Genomic DNA, 17,891 nt, shown 5'->3' with positions numbered 1-17,891 from the left:
CCCCATGGTTAGGTTAGCCCGACCCCATGTCAGCCCCAAATTTAGGTTGGCCCACCCCCATATCATCCCCAAATCCAGGTTCGCCCACCCATATCAGCCCCAAACTTAGCCTAGCCCAGCCCTCTATCACCTCAAATTTAGGATGGCCCACCGCAAATCACTCCCACATTTAGTTTAGCCCACCCCCGTATCACCCCCGATTCAGCTTCACCCAGCCCCATATCAGCCCCATGGTTAGGGTGGCCCACCCCCCATATTTCTCCCAAATTTAGGTTCTCCCACCCCCGTATCCTCCCCAAATCCAGGATGGCCCACCCCCCATATTCCCCCAAACTTAGGCTTACCCACCCCTATATCACCTCAAATTTAGGTTGAGCCACCCCCATATCAGCCTCAAATTCAGCTTGGCTCACTACCATTTCACCCCAAATTTAGGTTGGGCCACTCCCATATCACTACCACATTCAACTTGACCAATCCCTGTATCACGGCCAAATTTGTGCTGACGCCACTTCCAATTTCAAGTTGGCCACCACACCCCCTTTTATAAAGACCTATGTATTCATATGGGAAATACGTCAAGTTTTTTGGCGTTACAGACACGATTTCGCACGATTTTGCTACCAGATCACTGGGGCACTCACCAAAGAATGCTTCGCATTAAAAGCAACTGCACCGAACGAGTGACGCGATATGTTGATCCTAAATACTGACGGCTAGCCAAGCTAGCTTCTCTGTAGAGCGACCGGGGCAGACACAGCACGGGACATTTATTCAAATTATTTTTTTACGGCCACACCTACGGATTCATACCACTTGGCTGTAGGGGACACATTACCAGTAGCTATTAATCCACACGCTGCACATCTCCTATTTGGTGCATTTCTTAATTGGATGAATCTTTAGAAATAATTAACGTTCGGGCAGCGACTCAGCTTAGCAGACACTTTGTTCCGCACGAATGTTGCGTAGGAATGGCACTGGCCACCGGGTGGCATTGTGGCCCAGGTTGACCTCATTCGCTCGGAGTATTAAAGACATGGGAAAGTCGAAGAAAACGCACCTTCCCGAAGGACGCAATAAGAATGGCCATTTTGTTCTCCCAGGTGCCACGCTACAGAGCACGAAAGTTTTTTTTTTTTTTGCGTAGCACAAAGCTTTGCGCAAGCTTCTAGTTATGATGTCCAATGAATAAAACCTTCATAAATGCGATGACCTAACAAATGAACACGACATTGCTGTGTTTTAGGAAGGAAAAATAGAAAACGTAATATTTCAAGAGAACGACTGGAAAACCAGAACCGAAAGCAAATCATGAGTTTTGTGTTTCTTCCATCTGGTGGGAGACTATAAAACTAAGTCCTATGCGGCTGTAAAAAAAAAACTGCGCCGCTGAAAAACCAGAACCGAAAGCAAATGTTGGGTTTTGTGTTTCTGCCATCTAGTGAGAGACTACAGAACTAGGTCCTATGCGGAAAAAAAAAGAAGACCGAAGCGAGAATCGAACCGCGGCCACCGCCAAGCGTGACTAAAGGTGCGCGCAATTCTACCGCTCGGCCACGGCTTCCAAGGGTTCGCGCAGGCGTACGAACGTCTTTTTATAGACACCACGTAAATTTTCACGACAGTGTTACAAAAAACGCTTTTGGGAACAGTGTTACGCCGTGTGTGGAGAGTCGAGCTAGGCATCAGTCGAAAGCTTAGTCTCCGGACTACATACGCTGCACTGCGTATTGCGATAGAAGCCGTAGTGTAATCACAGCCGCGGTTCTTGCCTCGAAAATGGAGTACAAATTTTCGTCGTTTCCATAGGCTTCCATTGCTAAATCTTTAACCGCTGTGGGAACAAAATTCTTACGTGCCATAGAGTGATCACTGCACTTGGCTCGTGTGGATTGTCTTCCAGAACACGTCTGTCACCTGCGTTTTTTGATAATCGACCTGCAGCTTTTGTTATTCGCGAAAAACCCGCTCGTTCCATTGAAAACGCGCTAGCTTCGTGCCGGGGCCGCTTGGGGCGCTAGTTGGTACGTGTCCAGAAAAGCTGGATATGTTCTGTCTCTTTAGATTGGTACTTTACTTTTCAGGCTTGCCCACTCACAATACTCTCTCTTGCTTCCATCATACGTACGGGCAAGAACAGATCTCCCTCGGAATACATCTTGCGGGTTTACGTTGCTTTTCTTAAGGATGGATACAGAAGCTCCGCTGTCTATAAGTGCTCTTGTACGTTGTCTATTAACCTCAATTTCTATATGTAACAGACTCGCAGAAATTAAAGAAACAGTCTCGTTTTTTGTCCTAGAATCAGAAGGAGCACCCTCGTTTATTCGTTTTTTTTTTCAAATCTGGGCAAATTGCGTTCCTCAGGATACGACTTACTTTCCGCGGCATGCAACAACTTATGGTGACTTCCCTCTTGGTAACCATTCATTGGTAAGCGTTCATTAAACTCTCCGTCTCTGGATGCTTCTGTCCCTTGGACATCCCAACGTGGCTTTGTCGTCCTCTCCATCCAATGGCAGGTGTTCTCTTGAAGTGACTCCAGCAAAGCCTCCATAGTTTTTGGTGCTGCAGCTTGAATTTGTCGTTGCAATTCCCGAGGTAGACAATGTATTATAAGCGTCATAACGGGTTTCAGTGGAAGTTCCGGCTCTGCAAGTTGAAGTAGTCAACGCTTTTCGAAGAAATACTCGAGCGCTGCTCGAGACCTATAGCGATAAGATATAGCTTGATCCCATGGCTCAAGCGGGCTGCCATGGAATGACGACATGAAGCTTTCCTTCCACGTGATCCATGCATCACAATGATGTCCCGTGATACGCAGTTCGTCCCATTTTCTTACGATGCCATTTAGAAAGGGGAGCATATGCTTCACTCTTCATGCCTCTGTGTCCCAGCCGTTTTGTTGACAGGCGTATTCAAAGAACGCGATCCAAGCTGATGGATTCTCCGAAAAACCATCCAAGTGTTCAGGTTCCACAGCCTCAGTAGAAACGCTATCTTTGAGGCTCAGAGCCCAGACACGAGCCTGAATCATTTAATTTTGCTATAGAACTTGCTTTTGTTGAAGTTGAATCACCTGAAGCATAAAGGTGAGATCTGAATGTTGGCTATAATGCGACTCACTTCTGTACTTGCGATAGCTCAAAGCGGTTGAAAAGGGAGACGTGAAGGTATATCTTCACGGACATTTTTCTAAGAGTTCGTCCAAAGACATAGATGCCTTCTGCAGAACGATAGACACGACCTCACCTGTAGTCACGTCGACGGGAAGATCGATGTTGAGTTTCCAGGGAGCGCATACTTCATGAAGACGAGGCTGTCTTCGGCTGGCTGAACGCAGAACGTTACCCATATCATAGATCGTTTAAAGCCGACCGCGCGAAAATATGTAACAAAGCTGTACTTAGCAGCCTCATAACACAGACTCCATTTTGTTCTATCGCACTTCTTTTTGTGGGCTGTCATAGGCTTGCTTCATTTTTTATTTCAATAACATTGAATCCTTTCAAACTTGAATAAGCTACTCAGGAACCAATGGAGTTGTCAACCTGCAATTTCGAAATAAAAAACAACATCCAATTCTGTAAAATTCAGCTGTCACCACTATTAACACCGACAGTATTGGCGTATCAAATAAACGACTCGTTCGTGAAAAGAACATTTGCGGAACCCGTGTCAACATTGCAACACATTTACGTAAACAGACAAAAATCAAATTTGTTCGCTTGATGTGCTGTCACAGACGCGTTTACAAAACTGATGCTTCGTTTTTGCCTAATTTTACGGATTTGTGAACTTAGCGCTTGAATCCTTTTCTTCAAATTTCCGAAGATTTTTGCATTTGTGTAAAACAGTTGCAGTATTTAACCAAAATACGGCTTTCTACAATTGATAGAATTTAACAATCTCCCTAAAAATTCAAGGGCTACTAGTATGATCAGTCCAGCGGCTCTCAAGAGGGAATTTCTGCGTTGTGCATGTATTTTATACAGGGGGATTTCAGTTAGCCCCGCGGTAAAGCTTCCTCTTAAGCCTTGATAGCAGCGGTAGAAATATAGAATCAACACGATGTAAAAAAAAATTGTGGTGGAGCAGCGCAGCTTTCGGATGATTGTGATCGTTGCATCTTTTTAAGCTAAGTTTCCCGTAATGTGCTTGTGTGTCATTCAAGGGGGAGGGGAATATCTAAGAAGTGATCCCTGCTATTATATGCCTTATCCTCAGATGGTCCTTTATCCTCTGTCATGCGAATTCCTTGCAGTAGTATGGATTCTGATTTAGTTATCCCCATCATCGTATCCCCATCCATGCAACCTCTGGTCTTACCCTTGTTACACCATTTCGCATGTTACGTCAAAAAAAAAAAAAAAAAGTCTATTGCGCCCACTACATGCATGCCGCAGCATTCTGTTCTCAAATGCGGCGAAAAAGTCATAAACGCGCTCCATGCTTCCCAAAGTGGTTCCACCTTGGTTGCTTCGATCGCATTTATGAAACGTTAATCTTGGTATGTTGGCGAAATCCCTGCTATCGACGAGCATCGAGGATGCGCGCATGATAGTTTGCGACAGCCGTCAGTAGATTACTAAAGCCTAGATAACGAAAATCGCAGAGCAAGATAACCTCTGCCGTGAAGGGCCTACCCGTCAACGGCATGAATGTAGCAGCCACATCAATTACAGTTCACCTGTCATATGTATGACCTGAATTGGCTATACCAGAGAAGAATTAGATTTTTGGACATCGTTTTAAGAGCAGTACTGCTGCCTCGCACAACCGCGAAGACGGGTTGGCATTTTTTTTTTTACGCGAAAGGGTTCTCCTCCGTGCTGCAGCTAGAAGCCGCCCATGTATGCACAAAACAAAATTAGCATCCCGCAAATTCCCTGGCATTCCCGCGAAACTGCAATACTTTGCCATTTTGTGCCTAAGTAATGGTAAAGAAAGTAGGCATAAAAATACGGAAGGATTTGCTTTAATAAAGAAGTTGTTCTCTATATGATGTATATTTGTAGCAATTAGGATATTTAGGTATCATTTGTTTTACCTTGAATTGGGTAGAAAGCGAAACCAGCAGTCTGTATATCCGTAAGCGAAGATGGTATACAGTGCTGCCCTGCGGCCGAGCTATTCAGCAAAGGAACTGCAGCACCAAGCCAGGCAGCACCGACGATCGGGCAAGTCTTAGAGGGTCTGCAAAGAATGCGTCGTTTTAAAAGGAGAGAAAGGTTATTAGGACCAATTCCCTTAAGGCATCGGTTCCTGTACAACTTGCATATAGAGGTTTTATTTAACAATTATTCACCAATACTCTGAGCATTTGCACAGGCCCAAACAGGAAGTCAGTCGGGAAATGCACATGAGCATGGGAATGACAGGGAAAAAGAAAAAAAAAGAATATGAAGAAAGGAAACTGACACACAACAGTAATGGCACTCAGCATAACGAGAAACTTACTCTGTTTTCCGTTAATCATAAAAGAACACCAAGAGATGCTCGCAACAATTACAATATCGGTCGTAAGACATACTGTGGTTTCAAGGTTCAATAAAACACTACTCTTGAGCACCTTTCAATAATCACATTTAAGATCATAAAGTAGCATATAGTTACACGTGCAACCTTGTGCAAGCATTCATCCGACACCCTATCTTGTGAACTATGCGCTCAAATGCTCTAATGCGCAACAAAATATGGCTCACATTTTGCAAAAATGCCTTCCACATATTATGATTCAATCATTTCCTTTGGCAACGCATTCTACCAGATTCCTCTGGCCCACTAAAGAAATGAATACTCGATCATCTCGCATTGTGTGAGACCTGATGTGTTTAATATGACAGGTTCTGGTGGAGCATCGATATGGTGGCGGCACGTAATATCGCTAAGTTATATTAATATTGTCATAATATACCATAAAAAGAAGCTTCACGAGAGCGATGCGACGCTGACAAGCGAGGTTAGGCACTACTGCTTGGTTTCTAAGAGTATTTAAGTCGTTGTGTCGATAATGTTTAAAGTACATAAATCGCAGCTCTATATTTTCGATACATTCTTGTTTCAGTGCGAGTTCTTTCTAGTACGGGTTCCACTATCGCACCGGTTCCACCACCACTATGCTGTCATTCTCAAGAATCGTCCATGCTAAAGATTTATAAGCTGTTAGCTTCACATAGAATCATGGTACAGTCAGTTTTCTTAGCAAGAAACCGAGTGTCCAGAAAGCATTCTTACACATGTCGTCTGAGTATTCCCCTTAAACGCACTTGTAAGCCGTACGCCTTATGAGGATGGGTTTGCACAAGGCTCACCCTACGAGCGACGGTCAGAATAGGGCACGACGCTCCTCCACTCCGCAACGCACGAAGGCGCTACGGCAGGGTTCGTCAACTCTACGACACGGCCAGACAGGCGCCAGAGTCAGATCGCCAACAAAGGCGGGTTTATTCACGCGGGATACATCCCAGTGGGACATTCACGGCGCTTAAGGGCAAAGGCTAACCGAGAAGACCAAGCGCGAGAACTAGAAGTCGCGGGATCGAGGCAAGGTCCCTGTAACCAACTAGTTATGGTGGCTTAACTCTTTGCCGGCCTGTGAGCATCTACCGGGGTGATAAACAGGGTTGCCAGACGGCCCCAACAAAAAATAGCCAAATGATTTCAAACAACACAGCCCAAAAATATCCAGGCCCAAGATTTCATGAACGAAAAGTAGCCAAACTCATAGCCAAAGCGCTTGACGATGTTTGTCAGGTGTCTTATAGATGGTGTCCAAATCCCACCGCTTATTTGCGGCTACTAAATTACTTCCGCCGAATACAACCAGCACCACACAGGCCTCAAGATCTGCGTAAACAATTCCAGCGAGAGCTGACATTCAGACGTAGTTACTGAAGTATTAAAGCGCCAAACAGACGACACAAGAAGAGAACGGTGTCGTCTGTTTGGCGGTTAAGTACGTCAGTAACATGCACCAACTAGCCCAACAAGTTCTACTCAGACGTAGATTTGGACACCTCTTATTTTTACAATCAACCGAAAGATTTTTTTTTCCAATCCGCTCTTGGCGTCATTAGTACTGGCTGAGCCACGTTGCGAGCTAACTTTAGTTCATGCCTCGCTTTACCCGAGGAATTTTTCCATAATACTCTGGCAGAATATTACCAACTACAAGCTCGCGGATCAGCTTCGGTTAGTCACAATCGAGTGACCGATCCTTTCAGATGCAATAATGTCGTTCGAGTGCAGGATGAATTCGGAAAATTTTAGAATGAAGAAAGAAACTTCTTACACCATTCCGATACTACGCAGCACCAGACGCTTTTAAAGACGAAGATGCTCATAAAATTTACCTTTGAAAAAGGGGTCCTTCTCCTGTTCCCTCTTATACGCATGGCTGTACTTCGACCACTTGCCCATGCTAAGTTTTGAGGAGTCCCGACAGGATTCTTCTTCCCTGATTTCTCAGCCAGGCGACTACTGTAGCCGGAATATGTTCGTGCCCTCCAACTCGCATGTGGCTATAACTCTAACCAGAATGCACTACGTTTGCTTCGACCAGAAGCTCTGTTAAGGCACGCGTCTTATTAATTGGCTGTTAGCGCTATCACGTAGTGTACGCCATGATTGCAACGCGCTCCCGTGCTTTACATTGCTCCTTGCAGAGAGAAGTTCTCCTATAAAAGGTTGTCAATGCTCTCATTGGAAGACCATGTTCATCCAGTGCTCTCGCGAACATGCAGACCACAACAAGAACAGAATATATTGTTTTGATCAGCAGTCGAGACAGCTGCGCTTCGCTGAACATGCAGATAAGATCCGAACCAACGTGTTTCTCGCTTAAAGCGACCTGCGGATTTTTTTTTTCTAGATTTACTGGGTAAATAGCTTGGTGATTTGCGGGAAAACCTAGCAAAAGGCTTCGAGGTACACTTTATAAACATTGAAAGACCACGGGTGAAAATGTCTCACTACGACATGCCTCCGAATACTTGAACTGTTGTGAAAGTCCACATCGTAGTTTCAGTATTCATTAATGACATTCATTATTCGGAGCTTATTCATTTCCTCGAATTCTACCACCATCTCTACTTTAGTGTTCCTAAATCAATCGCATAGATGCCGATTGCTTGTTCACCATCCGGCCTTTACCTCCTTTTGCATTGAAATGGCCTATGACTACGGCTTTCACTTTTCTCATTGCTAATTCAACAGCATAAAACTGTTCTTTTTCTTCCTTATCGTGACTCGAGGTTGGAGCCTAGGTTTGTACTACATTCACTATAGACCTCCTATTTAGCTTTATTACCAATTACCATTACTGCTACCCTCTCATTAATGCTGCAGACTTCATCAGTTGCCTGCTATGTCCTTATTGATTAGTATTCTACCCCATATTGTCTTGGATCTGGAATTCATTTGCAGCAGAGAATGTGGATATATATATATATATATATATATATATATATATATAAACGAGAAGAGAGGCGTTAACCGAGGGTCCCGATTATTATTAGTCATATCATAAGACGCCAACAGACACTGACACCAAGGACAACATAGGAGAAATTACATGTGCTTAATAAATTAAATAAAGAAACGATAAATTAATGGAAATTAAAGTGGATGAAAAAACAACTTGCCGCAGGTGGGAACCGAACCCACAACCTTCGCATTTCGCCTGCGATGCTCTACCAATAGAGCTACCGCGGCGCTGTTTCCCCATCAACTTTCTTGGGTATTTATGTGTACCAGTAGAACCCTGGGAGTGTTAGCCACGACGATTGAGTGTCCGAGTTCACCTGTCTGAACATGCGTATCTTTGAGGCATCTGCGTGGGGTGACTGTAGGCGTTCTATTCTAGTTCCTTCCAGATGTTATAGGGCTCAAAGCTGCTTCCGCACTTACAGCCTGCCTATTCAATGAGGTAACTGCTTAAGAGGAATCTTCAGCCAGGGTGCTCCTATCTAAATACATGTAAAAAGAGAATTAGTTTTTCTAGGCAGCCACTGCACCAAATTTGCCAGAGTGTGTTGCATTTAATAGAAAACTTAAGATCTAGTGTCTGTTCCTTTCGAATTTTTGATTTAGGTTGTCAACCTTTCATTAAAATTTGGCAAATATAGCAAATTTTCAGAAAACGAACTATCAAGTTTTAATCTGCAACTCAACAATAAAATATGATATCCCATTTCGGTGAATTGTAACTGATATTACATCTAAAGTAGACTAAATTCATATGTATAGATGAATCTGAAAAAATTTGGTAATAGGGATATACAACTTTTGCGGAACCTTTGTCACAACAAAACAAATTCACGTAAGATATAAATTGAAAAATAGAATTCGTCCGCTTTGGATGATCTAAAGAATGTCGTTTCCAGAACGGCGATGTCTGTTTATGATAGAGAGCTATTAAACTGTAAACATAGTGCTTCTTTCTTTTTTTCGGACTTTCGAATTTTTGAAATTTCTTTTACCAAAATTCAGGCCTTTAATGGAAATTTCGCTTGAAACAGTAAATAGGATTTAACGATATCTCTCAAATGCAGCAAGTTTCATTAGAATCGGTTCAGTGCTTATCTTATACTAGCATTTCTGCGTTTTACATCTATTTGAATAGGCCGTGTTCAAGCCCTAAATCGAAATTTCGCAACGAAGAGTAACTACAATTTATATTTCTCTCTCAAATGCAGCAAATTTCACAAAAAACGGTTCAAGGTTTATCTGAGAAACTAGCGTTTCCGCATTTTACAAGCATTTGAATAGGCCGCGTTGGAGTTGGGCTGGCGCCAAAGGTTCCTCTTAAATAGAATTCGTTAGCGATAGAAGTCTTAAGTACAATCAGCAATGCTAAGTAAAAAAGAAATCTGTTAATTACAGCACTGCCAAAAATGTAATCGCCTGCAATTAAGTCATTACTTGCTGTCATTTTTTACTAAAGTTTTGGTAAGGTGGGTCACTTAAAAAATTAGTGAAACATTTTGCTATCCTCTTTAAAAATGTGCCCATGCGTCTTGAGTCTCCTGACTACGCGTATGCAACATTTTTTTTCTTTGCACTTGCTTGGAAGTTTTGGTTTTGCAAGCTGTTGAATTAATTTCTTTTGCTGTACAAATCGACCGTTGAAAATCCTTGTTTTTGAAATCAGATCGTAGTTGACTGAATCAGTGGAGTACATGTATTAGGTCCTAACATAGTCTAAAATGCACTGCTTCTGCTTCAATTCAACTATATATATTGTCACGACAAGACAATTGAAGATCTACCCGGTGTCGGCGAGACAGACAGTTGTACAAGATAGCGTACACATAAACTCAAGCCGGCGTCCTCAGTCTCTGCTTCTTCTTCTTCAGCGCCCACGTCTTGCCGAGCGCGCGTTCCAGTCACTTCTTTCTCAGCGCTGGCGTGAGACACCTATCGGCATTATCCCCCCCGCCAAAAGAAAAGCATCGACCCGATGCTTACTAAACTAGAATGCTTACTAAAAGAAAGTGGAAGTGTGGAAATCGTATGAGATCGGGTTGGCGCCGCCTTAACGCGAGAAATACGATTTGAGGCGAATAACATGCACTATCTCTGAGTGGTGCTGCCGACGCCGAGGCGACGCGGCACCGTCGGGAATGACCTCATAGTTCACTTCACTAACGCGGCCTATCACTTTGTACGGTGCAAAGTATCTACTAAGCAGCTTCTCAAGACAACCCCTGGCGACGAATTGGAGTCCACACCTAGACTTGGTCAGCTGGCTGGTACTCGACTTGCCGATGTCGAAGGTTGTAGCGTCGTGTGTTGTACTCTGCTGCGTCGTGATGTGTATGCGCGCTAGTTAACGAGCTGCCTCTGCGTGTTGAGTAAGTTGCTCGTCGTAGGAAGTAATTGATGCGTCGGTGTCGTACGGGAGAATTGCATCTAGCGTGGTCTGGACCTCGCGCCCGTATACAAGGCGGTGTGTTGTTTCCTGAATGGCGGTGTTGTACGCGAATGTAACATACGGCAGGACTTGATCCGATGTTTTATGCTGGACGTCTACATACATAGACAGCACGTCAGCAATGTTTTTGTTTAGCCGTTGCGTCAGTCCATTGGTGTGTGGATGATAGGATGCAGTGGCCTTGCGATGCTGCGTGCAGCTCAACTCGAATATGTCCTCTATCAGTTGGGCTGTAAAGGCAGTTTCTCTGTCGGTGTGACATGTGATAGGGCACCATGTCTTAGGACTATCTGTTCGATAAAGAACTGGACAACTTCGTAGGCCGTGACACGTTGTACAGCTTTCGTCTCGGCGTAGCGTGTTAGACAGTCTGTGGCGATTATAATCCACGTCTTTCCGCTGGCTGACAAGGGAAAGGGCCCCAGAAGATCCATGCCGATATGATCAAACGGCGTGCTAGGTGGTGCGATGGGTTGGAGTAACCCCCCGGGCTTCAAATACGGTGATTTTCTGCGTTGAAATTCACGGCAGCTTTGCACGTTACGCTCCACCGTGGTAGAAAGTCTGGGCCAGTAGTACTTCCGGCGTACCTTTTCAAGAGTACGTGAAAATCCGAAGTGTCCAGACGTGGGCTCATCATGGCAGGCTAGGAGAATGTCATCACGGAGGGTGGCAGTTACGACCAATAGATACTCTTTGTCGCTGGCACTCTAGTTTTTCTTGTAGAGGACACCCTTTCGGAGGCAGAATGTCGAGAGACTGCGACAAATGTGTCGTGGGATTGCAACATTCTTGCCTTCTAGGTGATTGATGAGAGGGCGTATTTCGTCCTCCTCGCGCTGCCGTGTGATCAGGTCGGATGCGGTGAGGGCCCAAAGTCTTCGTCCATGTCCTTATGGCAAGTTTTGACGGGAGCGCGCGACAACGTGTCCGCATCTTCGTGTTTGCGGCCCGATTTGTAGACGATGGTAACATTGAACTCCTGCAGACGGAGACTCCATCGAGCAAGTCGCCCGGACGGGTCTCGTAAGTTGGCTAACCAGCACAAGGAATGGTGATCTGTCGCCACCTTGAAAGGGCGACCCTAGAGATAAGGCCGAAATTTCATGATGGCCCACACAACCGCTAGACACACTTTCTCAGAAGTGGAGTAGTTGATTTTGGCGCGTGAAAGGGTGCGACTGGTGTAAGCGATCACTCGCTCGACGCCTTCCTGGTGTTGAACGAGAACAGCGCCAAGACCGATGTTGCTTGCGTCGGTATGCACCTCAGTGACAGCGTCCTCGTCAAAGTAAGCGAGAACGGGCGATTCCTGCACGCCCTGCCGTAACTCGGTGAAAGCTGCGTCCTGCTCATCCATCCAAACGAAGGGTGTGTCTTCTCGCGTGAGGCGTATGAGTGGTTCATCGATCCGGGAGAAATTAGCGATGAAGCGACGATAGTAGGCACACAGACCGAGGAAGCGGCATACTGCTTTCTTGTAACGAGGAGTCAGAAAAGCAACAACAGCAGATGTTTTGTCTGGGTCAGGCTGGACACCGTCAGCGTTCACGACCCCATGCCCGAGAAACTTCAAATCTTCGTAACCAAAGTGACACTTTTCTAGCTTTAGTGTGAGATTGGCGCAGCGGAGCGCCTCAAGTACCGCTTCTAAACGCTTCAGATGTTCTTCGAAGATCGCCGCAAACACGACGACGTCATCTAAGTATACTAAACAACTCTGCCACTTCAGACCCGTCAGAACAGTGTTCACCATTATCTGCAATGTGGCCGGTGCAGAACACAGGCCTAATGGAAGTATTTTAAATTCGTACAGTCCATCCGGGGTAACAAAGGCCGTTTTTCCGCGATCTCGTTCGTCAACTTCGATTTGCCAATATCCACTCTTCAAATCTATGAATGAAAAATACCTGGTTCGTCGGAGCCGATCTAACGAATCATCGATCCGCGGAAGCAGATAAACCTCTTTTTTGTGACGTTATTCAACTTTCTATAGTCAACACAGAACCGAAGCGTTCCGTCTTTCTTTTTGACAAGGACCACCGGCGACGACCAAGGGCTTTGGGATGGTTGTATGACGTCATCGTCAAGCATTTCTTTCACTTGTGCAATAATCACGTTGCGCTCTTTCACCGATACGCAATAAGGCAGTTGTCGTATGGGACGAGAATCGTCACACGTGATTATTCGGTGTCTCGTGAGGGGCGTCTGGCGTACCTTAGAAGTAGATGCGAAGCCCTCCTTGAACCGAAGTAGCAACTCGCGCAGCGCTTTTTGCTTTTCTTCCGAAAGGTCTGAATGGATGACGATATTGCTGAGTGTCTGAGCTGGGTTGTCCTCTGTCATAGACGCAAAGCATTCAGCAACGTCTGCTATAGGCTCAGCAAAAGCGATAGTAGTACGACGAAACAGGTGCCGATGTTCCTGGCTGAAGTTCGCCATGAGGAGCGTAGAATGTCCACATCGAAGCATAATGAGACTGCGGGCTGCACATACAACATGAGTCAGCATAAGGGAGGAATTGCCCTCTGCAACAGCTTCGCCATCACGCAGATCGTCGCATACGACCGCTACCAGGACAATTGCGCTTCGTGGTAAAGTTACATTGTCGGCGTAATCCCGAAGCGCGTTACGTCGGCAATTGTCGCGACTGTTCGCTGCTCTCTCTGTCGAAAAATCACTGTGCGCTCCCGGTGGTCTATATTGGCACCATACTCTCGCAGAAAGTCGACGCCCAAGATGAGGCCCCGAGAGCAGTCGCGGAGTATAAGGCATCTGGCTCGAAACTTATACCCACGAATTTGTACTCTGACCGTGCACATGCCCAATGGTGTTACGATATGCCCGCCAGCAGTACGAATTTGCGTTCCATACCAAGGCGTGATAACTTTTCTCAGTTCCGTCCCTAGTTTTCCGCACAAGATCGAGTAGTCGGCACCCGTGTCCAATAACGCACTAATGTGGCGGCCGTCGAGCACAACAGGTATGTCTAGCGAGAGTCTGTCGCTGAGTTCGGCTGCTGTCGTCATTGAATCATGCTCAATAGACCGTGCTTGCCTCAATGGGAGCGGACCCGCCCCCGAAGGTCTCTGTTCTTAGTTTTCCCGGCAAGGGCGTGGCGATCGTCCCTGCGCTGCCATTGGAGGGCTTCTAGGAGCTGGGGAAGATCGCCCTGGGGACTGCGAGCGCGACTGCCGCTGTGGGAACAGTGGCATATCCTGCTGGTTCAGGTACTCTTCAATCGCCCTAGGCCTTTCGCCATATCTGGGCCTGGGTGAATCCGCGGCAAAACCTTGCAGTCCGAGGCGGCGGTATGGGAACTCGCGGTATATGTGACCGGCTTCTCCACAGTGATAGCACAGAGGCCTTCTGTCCGGGGTACGCCCGACGTCAGATTTCCTTTCGAGCGAGCGCCGATCTTTTATACGTTGGATCGGTTGCACTGATGGGAGCGGCGGGACGTATGACGCGGCGTAAGACGTGGCGGGGATGAAATGGATCGAGGCGCGGACAGGGACTCGCCCCAAAACTTCCGGATACGACGGCGCTGCAACTCTGTGCTGTCGCCGGCGACGCATTACTGCTTGGGACGAGACTTTGAATCGGTTGCTGCACTTCCCTTCTCATGAGGGCAGCAATGGAACCCAGCATGCGCTGAGGCGGACAGCTGAGCAGTTGAAGCTCATCACGAACCACAGAGCGGATAAGGTCTCGCAGAACTTCCAGGCTTCCAAAGGCTACCGCGTCCGTCAGTGAAGCAGCATTCGCGTGCCTGTCATACGTAGCTGAGCGCTGGTGCAAAGGTGAAGTAGCGTTCATTTGCCTTTCATAGAAAGCTGAGCGATGGTGCAGCACCTTTTCCATCGTGGTGGCTTCGGTTAAAAATGCACCCACGGTCTTCGGCGGGCTTCGAACCAGGCCAGCAAATAGCTGTTCTTTAACTCCCCGCATGAAATGGCGCAGCTTCTTTTGCTCTGACTTGGTAGGGTCCACCCGACGTAAGAGGCGCGTCATATCCTCTACGTACGACGTGACGATCTCATTCGGCAGATGAATGCGGGATTGGAGCGTCCGTTCGGCTCGTTTGCAGCGATCAGCATTGGTGTATGTATCCAGCAAGGCACGGCGGAACTCGAGCCACGATTTGAGGAGCCCTTCTCGCTTCTCGTACCAAGCGCGAGCCCCGTCCTCCAAGCTAAAGTAGACATTTCTCAGCTTCGCCGCGTCGCTCCATTCGTTTATCTCAGCAACGCGCTCAAACTGGATTAACCAGTCTTCTACATCCTCGAAGACATCCCTGTGGAACACTTTCGGCGCTCTGAGACTCTGCAGCAGGTACTGAGTTGCCATTGTGGCCGTACCTTGCATAATGGTCGATAACGACGTATGTTCCTTCTATACTGGTCCGAGGGGGCGTCGACGTTGTTGCGGAGAGATGATCAAGCTGCGGAGGTAATCCTCGGATTCTCCTGCTGGCCCAGTGAACAGGGGTGTCCACTAGTACAAGGCTGGTACTCCTGCTACCAGGAGGGGTTTGTGGCATCGGATGAACCGTACCCCGCACCTCCACAAGTTTTGTCACGAAAAGACAATTGAAGATCTACCTGGCGTCGGCGAGAGAGACAGTTGTACAAGATAGCGTGCACAAAAATTCAAGCCGGCGTCCACAGCACCCACCGCTTGCCGAGCGCGCGTTCCAGTCACTTCTTTCTCAGCGCTGGCGCGTGATATCTAGTGGCAATATATATATATATATATATATATATATATATATATATATATATATATATATATATATGAACCACGTAGGAGCAAACGTGGTTGCGCCTACGTGGTTATGCCGTATAGTTTTTTTTTACTTCATCCGTTCTTTTATTTGGCGTCTTCGTTGTAATCATGTATAACCAACTCGCCTACCAGCGCGTGCTCAGAAATTGCTTGTAAATGGTTAATCAGATGCATTGTAACTTCATTAGGCGAATCATGATAAGAAGAAAGAAAAAAATGGCTGTGGCTTAGCTAAGGTTAAGCCCAGGATGCGAAGCATACTAGCCTTTAGTTTAGTTGTTGAACCACTGTTTAGCCTGGTGAACTGCTGTTGCTTGGCTATATTTGGTTCGGCTAGAGGAAGAAACAACTCATGCGTTACTCTGCTTCGCCTTCAAGAGTGGAACGTGACAGCGTTCCCGTCGACCCGCCAAGGGGTGTAAGACAATGGGCTACGGCGCAGCGACTACGCACCCCGCATTGGACGCGGTGAGCGTCGAGCAACGCAGCGTTCGGCGCGGCAACGAAATGTGCGCCTGAGCAAGCGACGCACGCCTGAGCCTTAGAAACAGCTCGTTTCTAAGGCAACACCGCATTCACTAGAGGCGCTTTTGTACCGCTTTGAAGCATCGTACTCGTGGCTCAGTGGTAGCGTCTCCGTCTCACACTCCGGAGACCCCGGTTCGATTCCCACCCAGCCCATCTTGCAAGAGTTGAGCCAAAGCCACCTAGAAACAAGCGCCGCTGCTTATATACCGCCGCGACGGCGCGAGTTGGAGCCCCGTTTCTCCTCTGTCGTGACGTCACGGTGTCACGTGGTCAGCCTTGAAGGCGACGCCGCGAGCGACGGCGCGAGTTGGAGCCCCGTTTCTCCTCTGTCGTGACGTCACGGTGCCACGTGGTATGGCATGGGGTCAAAGGTCATTGAAGGCGACACCGCCGCGCCTGCGGAGCTGGGTTGAGCTCTAGTACTATGCTTCACATAAAAACACTTTTATCCGTACTGCACTATCGATGACATCACTAGAAATCTCATTTGCCTACACGCCTGTATAAAGGTACCTTATTATTTGCAGAAGCATACCCCTATCCCAAAGCGGCTGTCTGACTCAAGCGCACTATAGTGACAGGCAAGCCTCGAGCTGCGAGGTAACCAATGCAGCCTATGATATTTAATTAAGCCATGGACGAACGACTTGAGAAATTATTGTGACTGCCTTTTATTCGCAATTTTGTCTCCGTATAAACCATCTCTTTGCATAAGACATACCTTGCGACGCTTCTGGAAGGGTCATCTAGCCTTCGAGATTGACTGGGTGTATTATGGGTGGCCCGTCGTAATTGCTACCTTTATACAGTTTCAATTTGAGAAAGCTGAGTATGCCTTTTTTCTCATTATCTGCAGTGATGGCGGCAGCGCTTTGCTTCGCGGTGAAGATGTCACTCCGTGCCATTGGTTTCGGGGCGGATGGCATCAAGCCCGCAAGCCTTGCCGCCCACATTCAAAATTGGCTACATCCGATGCCAGAAGACTCCATCTTTGTGCGACTGCAACATCTGGGAGCCCATGGCATCAGCTGGCGGGACCAATTCCTGGTGGCGGAATTCATATATTCTATATTGGTTTCGATCTTTTTCTAAATTTTTTTTATTTCATTAAATTCTGATGCTGAAGTTATACAGCCCATGGCTCATCTAAAAGAGAGAATACGTGAAAAGAGGGGACAGATATTGTCGCCCTTTGTCACCTTCCAGCGGGCAAATATAATCAACATATTTAAATACTTTCATTAGTTCCCCCCTCCCCATTAAAATGCTGGACAGTTGTGAGCGAACGCGGTAGGGGGCTGAATGATTAGCCCGTTTTTAGTGAAGCTCGTTAATTCACTTGTTGATGATAACTTTCCGACTGAGAATTCTTCATCTGTCATGCACTTCCTGCAGACGAAGTTTTTAATAAGGCACATGTTTTTCCTGGACATTGAGGATTTCTTTTATTCTGTCTCACACAATAAATTGTTTCCTTGTGTCGGAAGTTTCATCTAGGAAAGCGGTGCTATTGCCTTCCAAAATGCTTCAGGCGTGTCCGTTGACGCGTTTTTGTGTGTTCTGTAGTTTTATTTTAAATTCACATTCATCAATTTTAATGACGATTGTTATGTCTAATGACAAGGCATTTATATTG

At 46.5% G+C, this 17,891-nt stretch overlaps 1 long non-coding RNA gene across 1 annotated transcript in view; it reads left to right on the top strand.

The window, feature by feature from the left end:
- Window positions 1-17,384, top strand: part of LOC142579486 (uncharacterized) — a 52,066-nt gene extending 34,682 nt beyond the window's left edge. The window contains exon 4 of the long non-coding RNA XR_012827389.1: window positions 17,112-17,384. This is a non-coding gene — a long non-coding RNA (uncharacterized LOC142579486). The remainder of the gene's footprint in view (window positions 1-17,111) is intronic.
- The last annotated feature ends 507 nt before the right edge of the window (window positions 17,385-17,891 follow it).

This window comes from Dermacentor variabilis, chromosome 4 (assembly GCF_050947875.1).
Source record: "Dermacentor variabilis isolate Ectoservices chromosome 4, ASM5094787v1, whole genome shotgun sequence".
NCBI classification, from domain to species: Eukaryota; Metazoa; Arthropoda; class Arachnida; order Ixodida; family Ixodidae; genus Dermacentor; species Dermacentor variabilis.
The sequence above is the reverse complement of the archived record's forward strand: the minus strand, read 5'-3'. Positions and strand labels throughout refer to the sequence as shown.